Source organism: Lissotriton vulgaris, chromosome 6, assembly GCF_964263255.1.
Source record: "Lissotriton vulgaris chromosome 6, aLisVul1.2, whole genome shotgun sequence".
Classification (NCBI taxonomy): Eukaryota; Metazoa; Chordata; class Amphibia; order Caudata; family Salamandridae; genus Lissotriton; species Lissotriton vulgaris.
The window spans coordinates 311,742,074-311,763,093 of NC_141694.1; positions in this window are offsets into that span (position 1 = coordinate 311,742,074).

Below are 21,020 nucleotides of genomic sequence, written 5' to 3' on the forward strand. Positions count from 1 at the left end.
GGCTTACCGGCAAGGAGGCGCCAAGCACGCACTCCTCGTCCTCCCCTCTCAGGCACCGTCAGTACGGTTCTTCACTGAAAAATTTATCACTCAAAAGAAATTGTGATGTTGCTTTATCTCTCCTTTCCCTTCCCTCCACAGGCGAGGTATCTACTCTCTGTTGTGCTTTGCTCCTGTAATTTGGCATACGTGCAGGGGGTAACTGATTTTGTATCACCTGCTGCTGTGTCTTCCGTGGTACCTCATTTTGTATCTGTGGGTTAAAATCATTAATTTGCACATTATCACTCTGTACAGCCCTACACTCGTTCTTCCAGTGCCCCAACTTGCCACACCCATGACAAGGAAATTTCTGTTTTGCCTCATCTCTATTAAATTTTCCCCTCAGCTTTCCTCCATTTCCATCACCCTGACACTGGTTACTATTTATCTGGTTTAACTGGAGTTCTTGTTGCTCTGCTAATTTTACTTGTGCCCGCATGACTTTTTCCTTTAAGTCTTTTCATTTATTTTCTAGCTCATCTTCACAATATTTAGCATATTTAAGGACCTCAGGTTTTGCCTGCCAACAAATTTTATGATCTTTAATCCAATGTGAAATTTCTGGTCTTAATCCTGACACAAATCGATAAATAAAATGCGTCATATCCTCCATATCTAATCTATCCAATCCACTGTACTGTTCCAATACTTGCAATAAACGCTCATAATATGCATTCACAGATTCATCTTTATTCTTTGTGGTTCTATCTATTATAGTCCAGTTTGTCTCTTTTGCAGGCACCTTTCCTTTGAGGTAGAGTATTACCTGGTTGTACTTCTTCATAATGTCCTCGTATGGTGCCCCTGTCTTTGGGTCTCTTGGATACTCATCACTAGGCCAGTCAACAGCAATTTTACATTCTGTCCATAAATCTACTGGAACTACAATGTCGAATAATCCATCTAAATCTTTCAACAGGCATTTTGAAACCTTTACAAATCTCTCGACTTGTCTGTACCATTCTACAGGTTTTTCACTGAGTTTTGGGAAATCATTTGTAAATGATAAAAAATCCTGTCTGGACCATGGAACATCTACATAACCTCCACCTGGTACCTCTCGCATAGGACACAATTTTTCCACCTTTTCTACTTCTTTCAAAACATACTCTGAAGTCATTTGTTTTGATTGAACCTCTTCCTTTTTCTTTGCCCACCTGGCTTTCCATTTTTCTAGTTCCCCCCCATTTCTGTAACAATGCTAGTAGCTCTCTTATTTGCACCTTTCTTCCTGACACATTCATATTTTCTAAATCTTTGTCAGAAAATTCTGCTCGATATGGTTTTTGCAATACTTTAGATTTACCAATGTCAATTCCCATGATGGCTGCGATGTCCATTAATTTTTCATGAAGCACCCTTGTATTTCGAGTAATGCTTTTACAAATAAATAACAATTCGTCTTCACTAAGAGTATTTAACCTGTCCAATCCCACATTTCCAGCTATCAGTTCCTCTAATTCAATTCTTAATTTATATATATCCAATGGCTTTGGCTGTGTCTTTGGTTTCTCTATTTCTCGTGTCCATCTGTCTATCTCTTCAGGAGTTACTACAGTAGCACTTCTCGTACCTGAGGATGTCTCCATCTGTACTTTTCGTAAATTTAAAGGAGTGGTTTTTCTGATTGAACTACCTTCTGATTCTCTTATTGGTAAATCCATTAAGGAGATTACTGACTCACATTCACTTGCCTGAGCATCTACTATCACTGGTTCTTTTCTTGGCTGTACTACCGATGCAGTTATAACCGGAGCTTTTGGACTAGCTTGCTTATCTCCATACAAAGGAAAAACTGGGCCAATAGTTACTGGAATTGTCAGAGCTTCAGGACTTGTATTTAATTGAGAAATTTTCTGAATCAATTCACTTCTCTGTTTATTTAATGCTTCTCTTTCTCTTTCTTGTAATACCCTTTCGATTGAGGTCTCATGTACTATTTGCGGAATTAAAGGTGGTCTTAAAAACGGGGCGTTCGGATTTACTGTACTTAGTTCTTGATTATAAGGTGGTGGATTTTTCATTAATAAATCCTCCATATAATAATCCTCTGAAGCACCACTAGTCATTAAATGTTTTGATTTCTCAGTCCTTTTACTTCCAGTGGGTTCTTCTAAAGTTAACACAGGATGTAATCCTTCCACTATCATGGTCTGTCTCCATTGTTTCATTTGTTTATCCCTGGTTTCTCGTGGGAATTTAGGGTAGAACTTACTCAATCCTTTGTCAGTTCTAGGTCTGTCTCACTCAAAAGCCTCAATTTCCCATTCTTCTAGTGCCTCATATTGCGTTAGCCTAGGTCTAGGATGTAAATCATTCATTCGAGTCCTTAAATTGAACAAAATTCTGCCATTACATGTGCCATCTAAGGGAATTGCCAAAATTCCGTCATCTTTAGTATATTCCACCCAATTCTCCAACCATACTTAAGTGTGGTAACCCCTGTCAAACATCATAAATGATGCGGGCATATTTGGTGGTGCAATAATAACTCCTTCTCTAGTTTTAATTGGTTTATCTTTTTTAAAGAAATTCTTGACTCTGTTTACGAGTGACATTTTTCTCTCGCTTCCATACATTTTGTAAGGTCTGCTCCTTAACATCTGTTCTCTAGCAAACCCTAAGTATCTTCTATCAGGTCGAGTTTCTGGATGGCCTGGATTTAAATGCCACATATATTTTGCTAACATTTTGAAATTGTACGATAACACTCAATTTTGTTTACAAATTACTCCCAATACTCGTGCGTCTTTTATTTTTCCTCGACCAATCAGCAATGTAGTTTCAAATAATTTTAACCAATGAGTGCGCGGCCTTTCTTGTGAAAATGAGTTCCCACGCTCCTGTGCACACCCCTCCTTTACAATTACTATCTCAGTTACACGCCCGCTGTCTCAACCAATACCAGCACGGCTCTGAGTGACGTCAGCGCAGCACCGCGACCGTCTCACTCCTTCACAAGGTAATGCAAAACGTAATTCTTTTATTTTAAAGTGCAGTTTGTTTTAATCAACAACGTAAAACATTCGCCACTGTACCCGAGTGACTAGAAAGAAAATAAATATTTCACTGCAAGTAAATCCCTTCCGTTTACTTTTCATATACTACGAGTAGATCTCTTCTGCCTACCCTTCACACAAGCATTAGAGAACCTGCTACTCCTTCAGACTTTATCCACTCTGGGATATATTCTAAGGATAAAGTTTCACCAGCGAATCACTTTGCTATCAATCAAGCTCAGACGAACCTGCTACTCCTTCCGTGTGACCTTTAATAGGTGATATCACAACAAAAGTGTTGCTAGCAAACTCCTTGCTATCACTTATTCACACATTCATTCAGAAAACCCTAAATAGTGCTTCAGGTTTTACCTAACCATGCACTAACTTCCTACAGGTAAGTGACCTCACTACAGTGTGGCTTCCATTTACCAACCGCTATTCTGCCCCCGGGGATTCCAGACAAAACATATAACAGGTACGAACAATTTTTGTTAATACATAAATTCAACACAGCATAAATAAATCAATGAATCAATGTAAAATCAGGTTGATCGATCAATAATCAATAATCAATACATAACTATTATTACCTATCTTAACTAAACCCTAACCTTACCTCTGCTACCAAGGAAATATACTGATAGAGCGCGCAGGTCACCCGACTATAAATTTACCATACTCACCTGGGCCCATAATCAATTTCACATTTACTTAACCAGGTAACCTTCGCTCTACTACCAGTCTGTTTTATTTACTAGGTCCTATACCATTGACTTACCAATCCTTGTCGCTGGTACCTATAAACCTATTGGATCAGGGTGTTAGCATAATAGGAAAATAACATTTGCACTCATATAATAACCACAGACTTGAGAAGTTTTAAAACTCTTTATCTAAGTTTCATAAAAGGTCATGATCCAAAGATTGAAAGCAATAAGACTGTCAATAACAAGTATTAGAAATAATGTATAACTATGCAAAAGATTTATTATGCCAATCATTTAGCAAATTTAAGGGAATGTAAAAACAAGGAACAAACTATTTAATAAAACAGGTTCACAATTCCCTAAGGGTGGGTAAGGAAAAGGAACATACTAAATAACATAGCTTTAAGCAATTTTCAAAAGGTGGGTAAAAAGAGGGAACATAATGTGCAATCACGAAAACAATTTGACCATATAACTATAGGGAAGGTAAGAAAATGGAATACGCTATTAAATCGAATAACCAAACTTAAGCACTTTCAAAGGGAGGGTGAGAAAAAGGAAAACCTATTATGCAACCATGAAAACTTTTAGCATTCAACTATAAGGAGGGTAGGAAAAGTGGGACATTCTATTAAATCAGAGAATAAATTGATTATTTACTACAGGGAATGGGTAAGAGAAAAAGGAACATGTGCAATCAAAAGTTTAACGAAAACGAGTTCAAGTGAGAAAAACATATGTAATGATGAACCCACACAGATTTATATTTACCTAGAATGGTGTGAAGACCAACCCTGGCCACGGGTCAGTTGGAAAGACAGGAGAACCCCAAAAGTTGCAGTTGCCTGTAGGCCAGCAGGTGCAGATTAGAATCAGGACATGGAAACCAGATTAGGATCAGGACAGGACCACCAAAAGTTAAGACCGGCACCCCCAGTTCAGTTGCAATGCCTGCGCTACTCCCTCTCTGCAGCTAACAGTCAAAACCCCGTTTGGGTTATCAAATTCACTGACAAAGTGCTTCTCCAGCACCTCAGCTTCCCAGACCCCGTCAGCGAATCTTCCGGCAGAGTGCTCCGCAGCCCTCTGCTCTTAGTCACCTATTGAGTGCGTTGTGTCAGTGACAGGTCAGCTATTCGGACAAGTCGGACAAATTAACTAACTAAGCCTACCCTAGTTATACTGTTTTCCAGGTCAGTGTCCCACCCCCCAATGTTGCAAGTGTAAGGATCCCCAATTTCGATTGGTCAAGGAGGAGGAGAGTAAAACAAAAGGTTTCCCAATGGGATATACTGTTTCCTGCTCATAGATCAGGGCTCAACTTTCAAATACCATTCACACCATTCATTGGTATAGAACGTGAAAACACTCACCAAAGAGAAAAACCACTTGGTATAATAAAACAGAAAAAATTATAGTAAAAATTGTACACTTTATTCTAAAATTTACAACACTAATTAGTCGGTCAGAAAATAAAAAAGAACACTTAAAAAAGCACAATGGAATACACAATTAAAAAGGCCACCTAGTGTGGAAGTGGAGAAAGTTAATCTAAAAAGACACTTAAATCTGTCTTTAGTGCGTCATTTCAGGCCCTCTTTTGTCAACACTACGAGGAAAAAATATTCCTTTCGTTCGTTTAGAATGTTGGCAATGCTGAATATGACTTTGTGGTTGGCGTCGACGCGTTTCGGAAGCTTAGGAATTGATAGGGGCTTCCTTCCTCAGGACGGTTTGTGTATGTATTCTCCACAAATTGATAGACAACCTAATGTATAAATAACATAAAATATAACTATTAGTAATTTCTTCTATTTTACTCATGTTACAATTATTCACATTCCTATTTTAGTTATACACCAACTTTATACTTTTTTTGTGTGAATCACCATAGGGGTGATAACAACAACAACAACAATTCATAATGCCTTTTCGGTAATTCAGAAACTTTGTTATTTACATGATTCCCATGTGAGATGTTAGTCAATTCGTTATCCAAAGGTGGTTGTACACCTAGTTACACTCATTTGAAGGATTCTTTTGAAGGAAACATCAACAGAGACCAACATGTCGGTCTGACAACTAATTTATACATCCAGTTAGCAAGCTGCTTACATAATGTTTTAACCCTGCAACAATGGCATCTGCAATACTAGGTCCTAATATGCTTATCAAAAAAACGGTTGAATTTATACACACCAGAGCAGGATGGCTGCACATGAATTCTCCTAGTATAAAACACACTTTTCTACAACTTTAACCATCTATCTATTTTCAAACATCATTACCACTTCAGGGACATTTTTTATTTTTCACTATCTATAAAATACATTTTGCCTTTTGGTTCATGTTATCCACGTTCTTTTGCTCGAAATACCACATTCATGCTTCATTCATACTTTATGTCAGCGATAATACACTAACCGAAATGATTGTTATTCTCGTGAAGAGGCCACCCAATGTATGATGATCCTCGGTTTTGCTCCCGTGACCGTCACCTGGCTTTTCTTTCCTGCCCCACCTATAGGTTAGATAGATATTCAATTAGGTGTGGGATTACATTTGTTCAGTATCCCCTTAATGTCCTTGGTTCGAATTATATTTACCTTCAGATGAAAACAGACGAAAAGAAGGAGAAATCATGAGCACTGTCCCACCCCGTCTTTCAATCACGTGACTTTCACACGAGATTTAAATGCGACGCTGAATGGGACGTGCTATCATTTCACTACGATAGCGGTGATTGGACGAACGCCGCCACGAGAGAGAGCACCGGGAACGCGAGCCGTGTGCATCCACTAGGTAAGGAAAGCTAGGAAATGCGTGCTTAGACTAAAAGAAACGTAGCTTCCGTTATTTCTCAGAACTCTTCAGTAAAACCTTCTTTAATCTTCTTGTATGCAGCCACGCGCATTAAAGTACCCGGTCGCAGAACCAGAACCCCAATTAAGGAACGAGAGTTCCGGTTTCCGGGTAAGACTAAAACTCTGAAAGTGGGTGGGTTGTTTAGAATTGAACAGGTTAAACCTCCAACTCTTAAGCTATCCCAGAGAGGAATAATACTCATCTATTGTTTTTATATGTAGCCCCGTGCACTACCGTAACCCGCAGCAAGATAACAGCTTTATTTACGGACAGCAATTCCGCATTAATTCGGGTAAGACAAAACAAGTAATTTTGAAACCGGGGTGACAATTTAACCTACGCCCAACCCTTTAGCTGACGTAATGCGCTTGTCTCCGCTTCTGCAGTATAAATCAGCACCTGAAAGACCCATATCCTCAAATAGAGTCCACATTTAGCGGCTTTTAAGAAACTCCTCTGCATCATTCTTGCAGTAATGAGAAAAAGATGAGTACCATGATAAAAACCGTCTTTTAAAAATCTGAAGGTAAATATAATTCGAACCAAGGACATTAAGGGGATACTGAACAAATGTAATCCCACACCTAATTGAATATCTATCTAACCTATAGGTGGGGCAGGAAAGAAAAGCCAGGTGACGGTCACGGGAGCAAAACCGAGGATCATCATACATTGGGTGGCCTCTTCACGAGAATAACAATCATTTCGGTTAGTGTATTATCGCTGACATAAAGTATGAATGAAGCATGAATGTGGTATTTCGAGCAAAAGAACGTGGATAACATGAACCAAAAGGCAAAATGTATTTTATAGATAGTGAAAAATAAAAAATGTCCCTGAAGTGGTAATGATGTTTGAAAATAGATAGATGGTTAAAGTTGTAGAAAAGTGTGTTTTATACTAGGAGAATTCATGTGCAGCCATCCTGCTCTGGTGTGTATAAATTCAACCGTTTTTTTGATAAGCATATTAGGACCTAGTATTGCAGATGCCATTGTTGCAGGGTTAAAACATTATGTAAGCAGCTTGCTAACTGGATGTATAAATTAGTTGTCAGACCGACATGTTGGTCTCTGTTGATGTTTCCTTCAAAAGAATCCTTCAAATGAGTGTAACTAGGTGTACAACCACCTTTGGATAACGAATTGACTAACATCTCACATGGGAATCATGTAAATAACAAAGTTTCTGAATTACCGAAAAGGCATTATGAATTGTTGTTGTTGTTGTTATCACCCCTATGGTGATTCACACAAAAAAAGTATAAAGTTGGTGTATAACTAAAATAGGAATGTGAATAATTGTAACATGAGTAAAATAGAAGAAATTACTAATAGTTATATTTTATGTTATTTATACATTAGGTTGTCTATCAATTTGTGGAGAATACATACACAAACCGTCCTGAGGAAGGAAGCCCCTATCAATTCCTAAGCTTCCGAAACGCGTCGACGCCAACCACAAAGTCATATTCAGCATTGCCAACATTCTAAACGAACGAAAGGAATATTTTTTCCTCGTAGTGTTGACAAAAGAGGGCCTGAAATGACGCACTAAAGACAGATTTAAGTGTCTTTTTAGATTAACTTTCTCCACTTCCACACTAGGTGGCCTTTTTAATTGTGTATTCCATTGTGCTTTTTTAAGTGTTCTTTTTTATTTTCTGACCGACTAATTAGTGTTGTAAATTTTAGAATAAAGTGTACAATTTTTACTATAATTTTTTCTGTTTTATTATACCAAGTGGTTTTTCTCTTTGGTGAGTGTTTTCACGTTCTATACCAATGAATGGTGTGAATGGTATTTGAAAGTTGAGCCCTGATCTATGAGCAGGAAACAGTATATCCCATTGGGAAACCTTTTGTTTTACTTTTGAAGTATATTGGCGCTCCATTTCCCTTTGGGTAACTAAGAGCCCCTCTCTTTTCTTCTTACCAAGGAGGAGGAGAGGTCATCATACCGCAGTAAATTCTGACACTTCAGTGTTGAATATTAATTTTTATGTTCTCGCCCATCAATTTATTTTTCACATGACATATTCATTCCACCTAACAATGGAGAATTTAATATTGAATACATTGTAATATTTTGAGTACAGTTTAGCTTTTTCTAGCAGGGTTAGAGGTTAGGGGTCAGCTTCCAAGGCGCATCTTGGCTGTGACTGTCTTTGGCTTCTGTTCAATGGCACACGGGTTCAGTTCATTGCCAGTCTCGATCAAGCGCAGAAAGACTTTAAAGATGGAGTAATAGCAACCTCCCAGGCCCGACGATTACGATACACGAAAAGTAGAAAGAAACAGTTTTAGAACACAGAATAAAGGAATACACTGTATACAATGTATTTCTACTCTATACCCATTATCTTAATTTTAACTATAGCATTAGGATTAGGCAGAACGAACAGCTTAGCAAAAGCAGAAGTGCAAGCTTCTTGCATGTGAGAACATAGAGCAGCCATATTAACACTAGTGAGCAGAAGCAACAGATTACTTCCAAAGCAAGGACTACGTCATGTCACATGAGTATGACAGACGCATGCGCAGTAGAAACCCTCGCGTAGCAGCAGCCATCTTAATTGCAAGCGTATTACGGTTAGTAAAACACATAAGCAAGCTTCACTTGGACACCCAATGTTGATATAAAATATGTAGAATTAGTGTTGGTTACTTTATTAACGTTATTCGAGGTTCATGAATACGAGCAAGTCGCTTCATGTGCGAATCCTTGCTCCATCAACGACCCTGTGTGCGGTGATATACAGATGAGTATTTTTTGTACCAATATCCACTCCAGGACTGCCCACATGTCTGTGAAACCTCAGTAATGGGTACATATTATTTGTCCACAAATATTATGCATATGTGCACATCTGACACTTATGCAGTCGAAATGCACACATAGGCATCAGTTTATTTGGAAAAAGTACTCGCAACTGCCTCCACACTGCCGGCCCCATGGCCAACTTGTAATACTGTGGTCTTTGGTGGGCAAGGTGAAGCCCCATCATACGACCCCTCCTGGCATGTGTCTTTCATTTTTACCACCCCTCAGTGAGCTCAACAACCTCTTCCTGGAGTATTTTGGATTGTGAGTGAGCGACTCTCTAGGTGGGTTCATTCTCCTTGTTGGTGGTTGCTGCCTCCTCTCAGGTGCAACTCAATTGACAGGTCCTCTTAGCAGTCAAGGTTGTCGTTCCCTGCACTTCCCGGTCTTCTCTTGGCTCTCCATCACTTCTTGCTGATAAACAGTTGTGACAAAATAAAGAAATAATTAGGCCATTTTCCAATATATATATTTTTTTTATTTTATTTATTATTCACCAAAACAGCAACCAGAGACATACAATGTGCAGTGATCGGGCTGTTACATTGCAATAACATCGTAGATCTTCAAACGTCATGTATATTTAGTGATTTCGTCAAGCATTTCACTCCATACTCTTTCAACAACTTTGTACATTATACTCTATACTCTATACATTACACTCATTAGAACTTGTCTCCCTGCACATTCAACCAGATTTTAGTATAGTAGAGACAGCGGCCCTCTCTCTCGTGGGGGTCATTTTAAAACCAGATCCATCTCTAGGTGTATGTTCAATGGTGTGTCTGTCCGCAGTTCCTCCCTTTCTCTCAGGTGTCGCCCTGCTGTGTCTGCAGATAATCTACAAGTGGTTGCCAGAAAGCTTTTGGTCTGGAGGACAGGGGTAAATGCTCCTCATAAGTCCCCGTTGTTTCTTTGCAATATAGCATATCCGACACCCAGTCCTTAAATCTGGGCGGCCTTTTGCTGCCCCACTTAATTGCAATACGCCTCTTGGCTAACAGTAGCGCCACTGCCAGCAGCTTCCGTCTCCTAACCTGTTTAATCCTGTGTGTGCCTAGCAGGCATACCAGTGGGGAATTTGGTAAGCTTTCGGCTACCATGTGTGTAAGTGCGGCCGTCACCTGTTGCCATTAGTTCATTAGATCCGGGCAAGCCCATGACATATGGACGAAATCGGCACTAGGCGACAGGCACCTCTGGCATCTGTCGTCGACTCTAAGGCCAAATTTATGTAATTTCACTGGTGTATAATATATTTGGTGCAAAAAATTTTAATGTATGATATTGCAGGTTACAGTTTGATGTGAGCAACCTTATCTGTGCACAGCTATAATCCCAGTCTTCTTCTGATATGGACATTCCTGTCTGCTCTTCCCATCTGAGTAGTGATCTACTTGTGCCCTCCATCTGCTCATGTTGGGATGTCGTGTACAGTCTGGTGACTAATTTGGAGTATGTTGGCACCGTTAATAAAATCTGCAAGGCCTGCAGAGTCGGCGGTTCTTGCGGGAATGTGTCGTATAAATCTTTAATCGCTGCTCTCAGCCTATGATATGCAAACATTTTTAATGGCGTTTTGTGGGCGCTCAACTATGGGCATTGTAGGGATATAAACATGTTATGTGGAAACACCGCGCTCATCGTCCGGAGGCCCATGTCTCCTAATTCTCTACACATCTTCTGTTCACATGTCACCGACAGTTTGGGATGATTCGCCAGTGGGAGTGCTGGTGCATACATGGGTAGTTTTTGCGCTCATACCGCCAGTGTGTGCTATGCCCTTGATGTACATTTAACTGGTTGAATAGTTTCATTGGAATAATAGCTTACCGTGTCTGGGAGAAATTGTGTCAGCTTTTTGGGACGCATACTGTCTGTTTCCACCACTATATGTGGTATGTGTTCATGAGGTTGCAACCAGTAGTGCGCATGTTGAGCTTGTGCGCAATAATTGTATAGTTGTAGGTCGGGGGCTGTGAAACCCCCCTGATGGTAAGGTCTCGTAAGCATTTTCCAACCGATACGGGGTTGTTTTCCTGCCCATGTTAGGCGCTGTAGCACCGTGCGTAGCTTACCGAAAAACGCATTTGTGAGCCACACTGGAATGTTCCAGAACAGGTATAGGAATCTGGGTAAAATTATCATCTTCTGCAAAGCGATTCTGTCAGCCAGCGACAGCGGGAGCTTAATCCACTTCTCCACTGATTCCTCCAGTTTGGTCAGGGCCATTCCATAATTTTTATTTACCACCACCTCAGGATCTCGGTGCACCCATATACCTAAATATTTCACTGGTTCCGTTTCCCAGGTTAGGGGGTATACCAGCGTAGGTTGTGTGGTTACTGTCGTCAGTGGTATCACCACTGATTTGTCCCAATTTATACTTAACCCGGCATACTGTTCGTACTTTATGTATTCCCTTATCAGTGGGTTCAGGTTTGTGTCTGGGTTGCAGGTGTATAAAACCATGTTGTCCGCATATAGCGAGATTCCGACAGGTCGTAGTGAGAACTGTAGTGATGTTTCTGGGTGTTTTTGTCTGATTTTACAGGCCAGTGGTTCGACTATGAGTGTGAATAATGTGGGGGAGAGTGGACACCCTTGTCTGGTGCCGCGGCATATGGCAATACTGCGGGAGGTGTTTCCGTTAATGCGCACTCTCGCTCTAGGTTCGTTATTTAAAATAGCTATCCATTTTAAAAATGTTGGCGGGAACCCCATTCTAATCAGGACTGTAAACATGAACTCCCATTCCACTGAGTCGAAGGCCTTCGCGGCATCAAGGAACCAGACTTTAATACATCGTGAATATTGTACGTATGTTTTGTGTAGTAGATCTGGTGGGAATAAAGCCTGCCTGATCTGAAAGTACTAGGGATCGCAAGAGCAACTGTATTCTGGTGGCTATTATTTTTGCTAGAATCTTCACATCTATATTAATGAGGGAGAGGGGGCGGTATGGGCACGAAATGCATTGGGAACATGCCTTTTCAAGTGTTTCTATGGAATTAAAAATACAAACAATGTCTTGGATGTTAAATACGACATTGAAAAGTCATGAATATGATTTATTAAAATTCAAACTTGATGAACTTTATTGATGAAGTTTTGAAAAATCATTGACTAACAAGGAGCCTTAACATTTGAGAAATCATCCTGATCCTTTACAGCAGTGCCCAGAGGGCCGTTCCCTAGATAAAGGGGACGCTTTCATTTCCGACCTCAAATGCTTCCCATAGTGTACGTGAGCCATCTACCGTACCCTCATTTGTGTGTGAAAAATCTATAATAGCTTGTTTCAGTTCACTATGGAAAATTTGATCTTTCAGCGCAGAATGCGGGAGGCGCCATGTAAATTGTCTTGGTGTATGTGTGGGTATGTCAAGGCTCATCCTTACCGGGGAGTGATCAGAGAGCGCTTTAGGTAGATGCTCCACTGTTCGGACCCAGGTGCTGACCTCCCACGTGAGGAGCCAGTAGTCCAGTTTGGACCACGTATTGTGTGCCTGCGAGGTGCACGTACCCTCCCTTGAACCTGGGTGTCTCATCCTCCACACATCCACTAGCAGCCATTCGACCATTCTGTCCCATACTGATCTAGCTGATCGTCTGCCTTGTCTGTCCGAGCCCGTCGATCAGTCTAAAGCGGGGTCTAGGCAGGTGTTAAAATCACCCCCCCATATTATATGTTTCGGCTGCAGTATTCTTAGTTTGGCATATATGGATTCAAAGAACTGTGGATCGTCTATATTTGGGCCGTATATGGAAACTATGGTAAGGTCCGTTCCCCCATAATTGCCACGCAAGAAAAACATATCTCCCTTGATTATCTGTGACTGTGTCTATTAGAGTGAAGGGGATGCTGCGTCATATCAGCAGCAGGACCCCACTCGCGTATCTCTCCATCCTATTGATATTCCAGTGGATTAAACACTCATCAAGTCGGAAATGATGATCTGCAAGGACACGAAGTACCTCGAGTCAACACACAAGATACATGGAAGTTTGCAATTGCAGCCCTTCTCCAGACTCCGACTCTGCTTCAGCCCAAGATACCACTTAAAGCTTATATCTCATGATGGATGCACAGGCATCAGAGAGAGCTTCAGAGCATGTCCAGCTAGTTGAGGAACAGCAAGTTAAGAAGATAGCCATGGTGGATCTCCAAGTAGGGAATCACCACAACAAAATTTGTACTCAACAGCGGAGCCAAATAAAACATCAAGGGCCTCATTTATGAAAAGTGACGCATCGCTGCGTAAAAACAGCGATGCGTCACTTTTCACTGCGCCCTCCTTGCGACACCAATGATGCGTCATATTTACATTATGACGCATCATGGCACAAGGAGTTACAGTTACGTCAGTATTTCTGACGTATCTGTATGGCGCAAAAGTGACGCATTGCTGGAGTGTGTCACAAAAGTGATGCAACTCCAGCAATGTGTCCTTTCACATGGGGCAAGCCCCATGTGAAAAGGCCTGCATCAGTCTTACGCCTGCTGTGAGGCAGGCGTAGGAAATTGACACATTTGTGTCCTAGAAGTGGCGCAGTGAAATCTTACAGATTTCACTACATCACTTCTATGACCCTTTCTTGCGTCAGAACGTCCCCCCTGCATACATTATACCTGGCGTAGGTATAATGTAGCGCAGGGGTTTACAAAGTGACGCATCTACCTAGATGCGTCACTTTGTAAATTTGGTGCAACAAGGCACATTTTTTACGCTGCTGGTGCGTCACAAAAAGTGACGCACCGGCGGCGTAAAAGTGACGCACAGCCTCATAAATGAGGCCCCATGTGTGTGTCAGAGTATGACAAAGTGAAACACAAACCTCCTTTGTCACCTTCCACTGTCGATGTATTCACATGGTGTGCGGAACACCGTGCAATGAACCATGGAAAATTTGTGGAATTGCTCACATACAATGGAACGTCCGTGCAAGAACAGGTGCATGTCTTACAGTGAAACATCCCACCACTGTGTTTACTCAGCAACATCCCAACTCAACTCAAGGGCCTCCTGCACATGAACTATCACATGGTTAGGTGTCACAGCATCTTCAAGGGGGTTGGAAAGTTAAAGGATGCACATGTCACCCTTCAGAAAAACGAAGCAGTCAAGCTGGTAACTCTGAATCACTGCAGAGTTCCAGTACACCTCTAACCGCTGGTAAAGGAATAACTGAAGAGCCTAGTAGCACAAGAAATTATTGACCAAGGCTGTCGGTGTCCCCCATTGTGGCCGTGCCAAAGAAAAACTTACAGGGAATAACCATTGCATCAACATGCGTCTACCAAACACAGCCATCAAAAGGGCACCCAGGCCCTCACCAGAATGACATGATTTAGGACTGATGCTAAATGAGGACATACGTGAGCTGGGAAAGGGATAACTAATTTTTGTTGGATGCATCTGTTCCTGGAACGGCATGCGACTGGACCCAAGCAAAGCCGAGACGCTCAGCACAGCACAGCCACCAGTGGATGTTGCAAACATGAGGTCCTTTCTCAGCTTGGCAAGCTATTGTGCTCGATACATGAAAGACTTTGCCACAGTGAGTACCCCACTTCGAAATCTCACCGGACAAGGGTAACCATTCCTATGGTCATCGCAGTGGGACAAGGTCTTAGCAGACATTAGGCATGCCGTCACACCCGTGGACAACCTCGCCTACTTCTACACGTCTCTCTTCATGGAACTTGCAGTGGAAACAAGCCTGGTAGGTTTGGGAGCCATTCTTGCCCAACAAAATCTTGAAAGAGCCTCACCAAGGTGCATTGTTTCGTATGCAAGCAGAAACCTAACAGATGTAGAAAGTGGATAATTCCAACCGGAAAAAGAGATCTAGGTAGTTGTGTGGGGGTGTGAGCACTACCACATGTTCATCTATGGGAAGCCATTCCCCGTTGTGACAAACCACCAAGCACTGCTCAAGATATACTGAAGCCAGAACTCCACAATTCTTCCATGTATCAAGAGGTGGGGGATACACTTGATGAATTACAACTTCAAAATAGTTCACAAACCAGGCAGGTAGCACAACCCTGATGACTATATGCCATGAAACCCTCTGCCGCACAGACTTTCTCCATGGTTGAAGAATTCCTCAATTTTGTGCTGCAAGTAATCACACCTTCTCCAATAATGATAGAGGAACTGGCGCAGCAAACAACAGCTGATGTCACACTGGAAGCAGTCAAAAACATTATGTTGCAACAGAGGTGGAAACATGTGAAAACCAACAGCCCAGTCAGTGAAGATGTTCAGAAAGAATAAATACTTGCATTCAAACAAGTGCGGGAAGAACTGTCTGAAACAGAGAGTGAGATAATTCTTAGCCAGGTAAAAGGATATTCATACCACAGACTCTTCGGCGGCAGGCGGTCAGCCTTGCACATGAGAGCCGCAGGGGAATGGTAACAATGAATGCAGAGAGATAAATTATGCTTCCATGGCCTTGACTGGTTGGTAGAGGACGTGATCATGGACTGTCACCTCTGTCAGATCACAGGAAGACCATTAAAGCTGGATAAACTGTGCATGTCTGACCTCCCCTCTGTGGTGTAGTCGACACAGGCCATTGACTTTTATGGGCCATTGGACACCAGTGGATACCTACAGGTCATCATTGATGAGTATTCTCGCTTTGCCATAGTGTGCCAAGTGTCGTCGACATCGTCAGCTGCCACACTGCCAATTCTGTGTGACATATTTTCAGCCTGGGGTGATCCTCTGATGCTCAAAACAGACAATGTTCCCCCTTTTTCAGGAGATGAGTTTCGCAGGTTCATAGCCTACCTGGGAGTACACCATAGGAAAATAACCCTTTTATGGCCCCAAGCCAAAGGAATGATGGAATGCTTCATGGGCAAAATAAAGAAAGCGGTCCAAAGAGCCAAGCTGGCACAGATTTCAGTCGGCCTAGGCCTGTGTCAAGCACTTCGGGACTATCGCAACACCCTGTAGAGCTCCGCGGAGCGGTGCCCCTCAAAGCTCCTACTGGGAAGGACAATCAGGACCCGTTTGCCCCAGCTGGAAGGTAAGGCCCCACCAGAGCAGAGGGATATAGTCCCGCATGACCAAGAGGCCAAGAGGAAATTAAAAAGGCAACTTGACACACTGTGTGGTTCAACAACATCAGAACTGAAACTTGTAGGTATGGTCCTTGTGCGCCAGCTCCAAACACGAAGTCGGATAGTGTTTATTCCAGCCAGCCACTGAAGGTCAAAGCAGTCAAAGGACCAATGACCAAAGCAGGGATGGGATCTTACTCCATCACCAGGAACACCTCTAAGTTCAAAGGGACTAATTTATGAGGCCTTTACACTGCTGTTGTATCACTTCTGTGAGGCTTTGGCGGCGTAAAAAATTTGCCACATTGCGCCATATTTACAAAGTGACACATCTAGGCAGATGCGTCACTTTTATAAACCCAGCGCTACATTATACCTGCATCAGGTATAATGTATGCACAGTGGTCGTTCCGCCACAGAAAAGGCTTGTAAAAGTGGTGCAGTGAAATCTGTGAGATTTTCCAGCGAAACTTCTACAGCCTCACTGTGTCAAATCCTTATGCCTGCTTGAAGCAGAAGTAAGTGGTGATGCAGGTCTTTTCACATGGGGCTTGCCCCATGTGAAATAACACATTACGTATCTGTCAATTCTTACGATAGTAAATACGGCACATTCACGGTGTCGCAAGGAGGGTGCACTGAAAAGTGTTGCATACACTCTTTTATTGCAGCGATGCACCACTTTTCATAAATGAGGCCCTTAGAGTGACAGAGGATGGCAAAGAGAGTGAAAATACAGGGGCTAAACAGGGGTACCTGAGCGATGCCACAGAAGGGCCGCAGGAATCAACTCCTCGAACTGGTGATGGATCTGCAGGAGAAAAGCAAGGTCATCAGCAGAGCCCACGACAAATAAAAGTGGCTAGGAAGCCTAAACGGCTAATTGAAGAACTATGATGCATGATTGAGAAGAATAGCGGTCTGTGATATCGACTAATATTTATCTCACTCTATCTTTTCTCAGTGGAGAATGTGCTTATTTTGTCACCAAAGGGGGGAGATGTCGTAAGACTGGATGTAGGTGGGCACTAAAACCCTGGACACCTGGGGGCATATTATCAAGGGGGTTTATCTCCGCTTTTTTGGCTTTAAAAGCCAAGAAAGCGGAGATAAAATTATCTCCCTATTACCTAGCTGCCGCTAACACCAGTTAGCGACAGCTAGTAGGAGATAACGACCATCTTGGGCCCCGCTTTGTATGCCAGTGATATTTATCACTAATGACATGCAAAGTGGGCGTGCCAAGATGTTAGCGACTGGAAACAGTCGCTAACATCGCTATCTCCTATTACCAACTTATGGAGATATTCGCGCTAAGCGCGAATATCTCCAAAAGCTAACACCTGCCCTGAGCAGTTCTTAGCCATGTTATCCAATGGGAGGTGGATAACATGGCTAGAGCATTAGCGCGGTAATGCATGAATATCGCGGACTTTTCAGCGATATTCATGCATTGCGGCCGATTTTTATCGCATTTGCGATAAACCTTGGTAATACCAAGGTTTATCTGCAATAAAAATCGCCGCAGGTCAGCGGTAAATTTTTGTCTCTAACCAAGCAATAGCGATAATTATCGCTATTGCTTGATAATATGCCCCATGAATCGGCAGGGGACATGACACCGGACACTGCTTTTCCTGGAGACAGGAACTGGACACACTACTTGCGGTGGGTACATTAGGCAGGAGGGATGTGCCTGGATGAGCGGGCGTGCTAACCACACTTTTATTTGCCAGGTTCCTCGTGACGTCCATTCGGGGCCTGGGCAGTGGGATATGACAGATACCATTGCCAGTTTTTGCAAAGGACGTGATTTGACTAAAAAGCTAGTTCAGGATGAACCTCTCTGAGACCGTAGAAAATGCTCTATTTTTTATATTGTTTCACAGACTACAGTGAGAAATCAACATTGGGATCCGTGATATGGTGGGAAGAGAAATTCCAGAAAAATTCATATATAACCATAGTTCATATAAGAAATAGCTCTGCCTAAGTTTGCATTATATGAATATGTGCAATTAAAGTGCACAATCGTAATACATGAAGCCAAAACAGGCCATTATACAGTAATAAGCATAAGTACAGTGAATGCAAACAACATTTGACAGACATTTACAATAAATAATAAAGACCTGTGGTGATATAAGAATGTTGGGTGGGTGCATGAAACAGTGGCTACCTAGGTAAACAGCATTTAATTTCAAGACAGGTAAATAACGCATTAACAAACAATCCAAGTTACAGTCCCCTCAAACATCTATCATTAGAACTTAACTCTTATTTCATATTAGTTTGCAGTTCTAAAATAAAAGGTGATCACTGACCCTAGTGCATTATTCTGACTTTTCTCCAATGTAAGAACACCCAGAAAATAAAGGGGTAGATTCAGTATCTCTGCAGGCAACCATGGACGTAACACAAGCTCCTGCAGCCCCTGTGGGGAAGGAGGATCACAGGCCCTTCTGGTCATTCCTAATCCACCAGGGGCCCCATTCAGACAAAATCTGTGAGATCTGGGAGAGTCAGGGCTCCTCTTCACATTCTGCAGGGGGCTTCATTTTGTGCCATGCAACTGCAGGTAACAAGCACAACAGCGCAATGTCTACTATGATATGGTGCTGTTTACCTTTCTCGTTATCAACAAGAGAGTGAGGGAAAGTGTGATAGAAACACTCTTAGTCCCCCTGGTAAAGTAGTGTAAACAACAAAAGAGTGTCACTTTTTTATATAAGATGGAAAAGAGAGCATGGGAAATCTTACTAGATTTTTAGAAAGCCCCCACCCACCAACCTAGTTGGCGGCATGCTTCATCATCGGGCCCACCAGGAGAGACCAAGTGCCTCCCCGTTGTGCTGCAAAGCCAGAATTACTGCAGAGCTGTTTTTTTGTTGAAGGTGTAGTGGAGTGATTTAACGTGTCTAGATTGTGTTGAAAATTGCTTTATTAAGTGGCCGATCAGACACATTAAAAACAAGGTGTAGGAAACAAATCTGAATAAACTGTTCAGCTATTTCCATTCAGTGGGGTCAACATGTTTCTGCCATCGTGGTGTAAATTACCTGGCATTCATCAAGACCTTTGAACTAAACCTCGGCGGTATGAGCCCGCTAAGGCCCACCCTGACCTGAGGGCGTGAAAGTGAAAAAGTTTGTGGTGAAAGAGTGCAATCAATGAAAAATGGGTGATTTGCTCTATAATTTAGAGAAACCAGATTACACCTGTAATTACAAATTGACAATAACAAACATAGAAATAGAAAGAGACAAGACAAAAACTGTGAATTACCATCTTGCATAGTTTGTTTGTTACAGGTATACCATGCTCACTTAAAAAGTGCACTTGTACACAGCGTGAAACAGTCACCTGAGAACGATCTGTACTCAATAAAATGTGATTGATGCTGCTGACAGCCTCAGTAGCCAATACAGTCAGCAAGAGTCCCTTGACCAGTCTTATTTACATAGTACTATAACACCTGCACGCCAGCTAGGGCTTTTAGCGGTTAAAGTTGTTTGGTGGAAAATCGTGGTGCCAAAATGGCTAGTGTGCCTCTACGGCATGACATGAAGAAGAGGAAAGCCCACACAAACACATGCAGACAGTCATAAACGATTTAAAAACATATTAAACAGTCTCACATTGGGTGTGATAAATCTTCACACCATGGGTCTCAGGAGGGGGGTGGTGACGAGAATGGCAGACCTAGCGAGAAGCAACAGAAGACAACTAAGGGTGAGTCAGGGTACTCGCCGAGAGCGTGAAGTTACTTATCTGCGTCGTCAGGCACCCACTTGGTACCTGCGTCTGATCCTCTGCAACCGGACCCGAGGATACAGAATCAGGTCCTGCCGTGTTATTTAAAGGAAGCAGAACCAAGCAGTTTTGCACGTCCTCGTCGAGGCAGGGGGCGCGGCGGCATACGTAACAACATATGGGCGCGCCCTCCTGCCAATCATGGGACGCGTTCAGAGTAAGGTGAACGCAAGTAGCATTACAAACTAGACCGCTAACTGGGATATCAGTGGTCATTCAGTTAATGAAAAAACCTTTTGAATAAAAGTTATCCTATATACAAGAGAAGGCGCAACATTGTTAGTACAGCGAGCCGCTCTAGACACGTAGCATGAAGGAGAACAGTATTTTAAATATTTAGTAATTACGCACAGTATTTGGGCAAAAGATCACTGTTAGACCTGACATCATTGGCTTGAGTCTCTCCTCCATTTTTTTCTGTTTGCCTCCACTGTTTTCCGATGTTTTTGCTGGTGTAATGCTTTGGGCACTGTGCCACTGCTGATCAGTGCCACAGTGCAAGTGCTCCCTATGTTAAATTGCTGTATCAATTGAATTCCATGTTTGGCTTATTTGGTTTACTGTCAGTCCCTAGTCTAGTGCACCAGGAGTGCCAGGGCTTGTAAATACAAATGCTGCTCGTGGGCTTGCAGCACCTGTTGTGCCACCCACAAGAGCGGCCTAGTAAAAGTATGTCTGAGGGTCTGC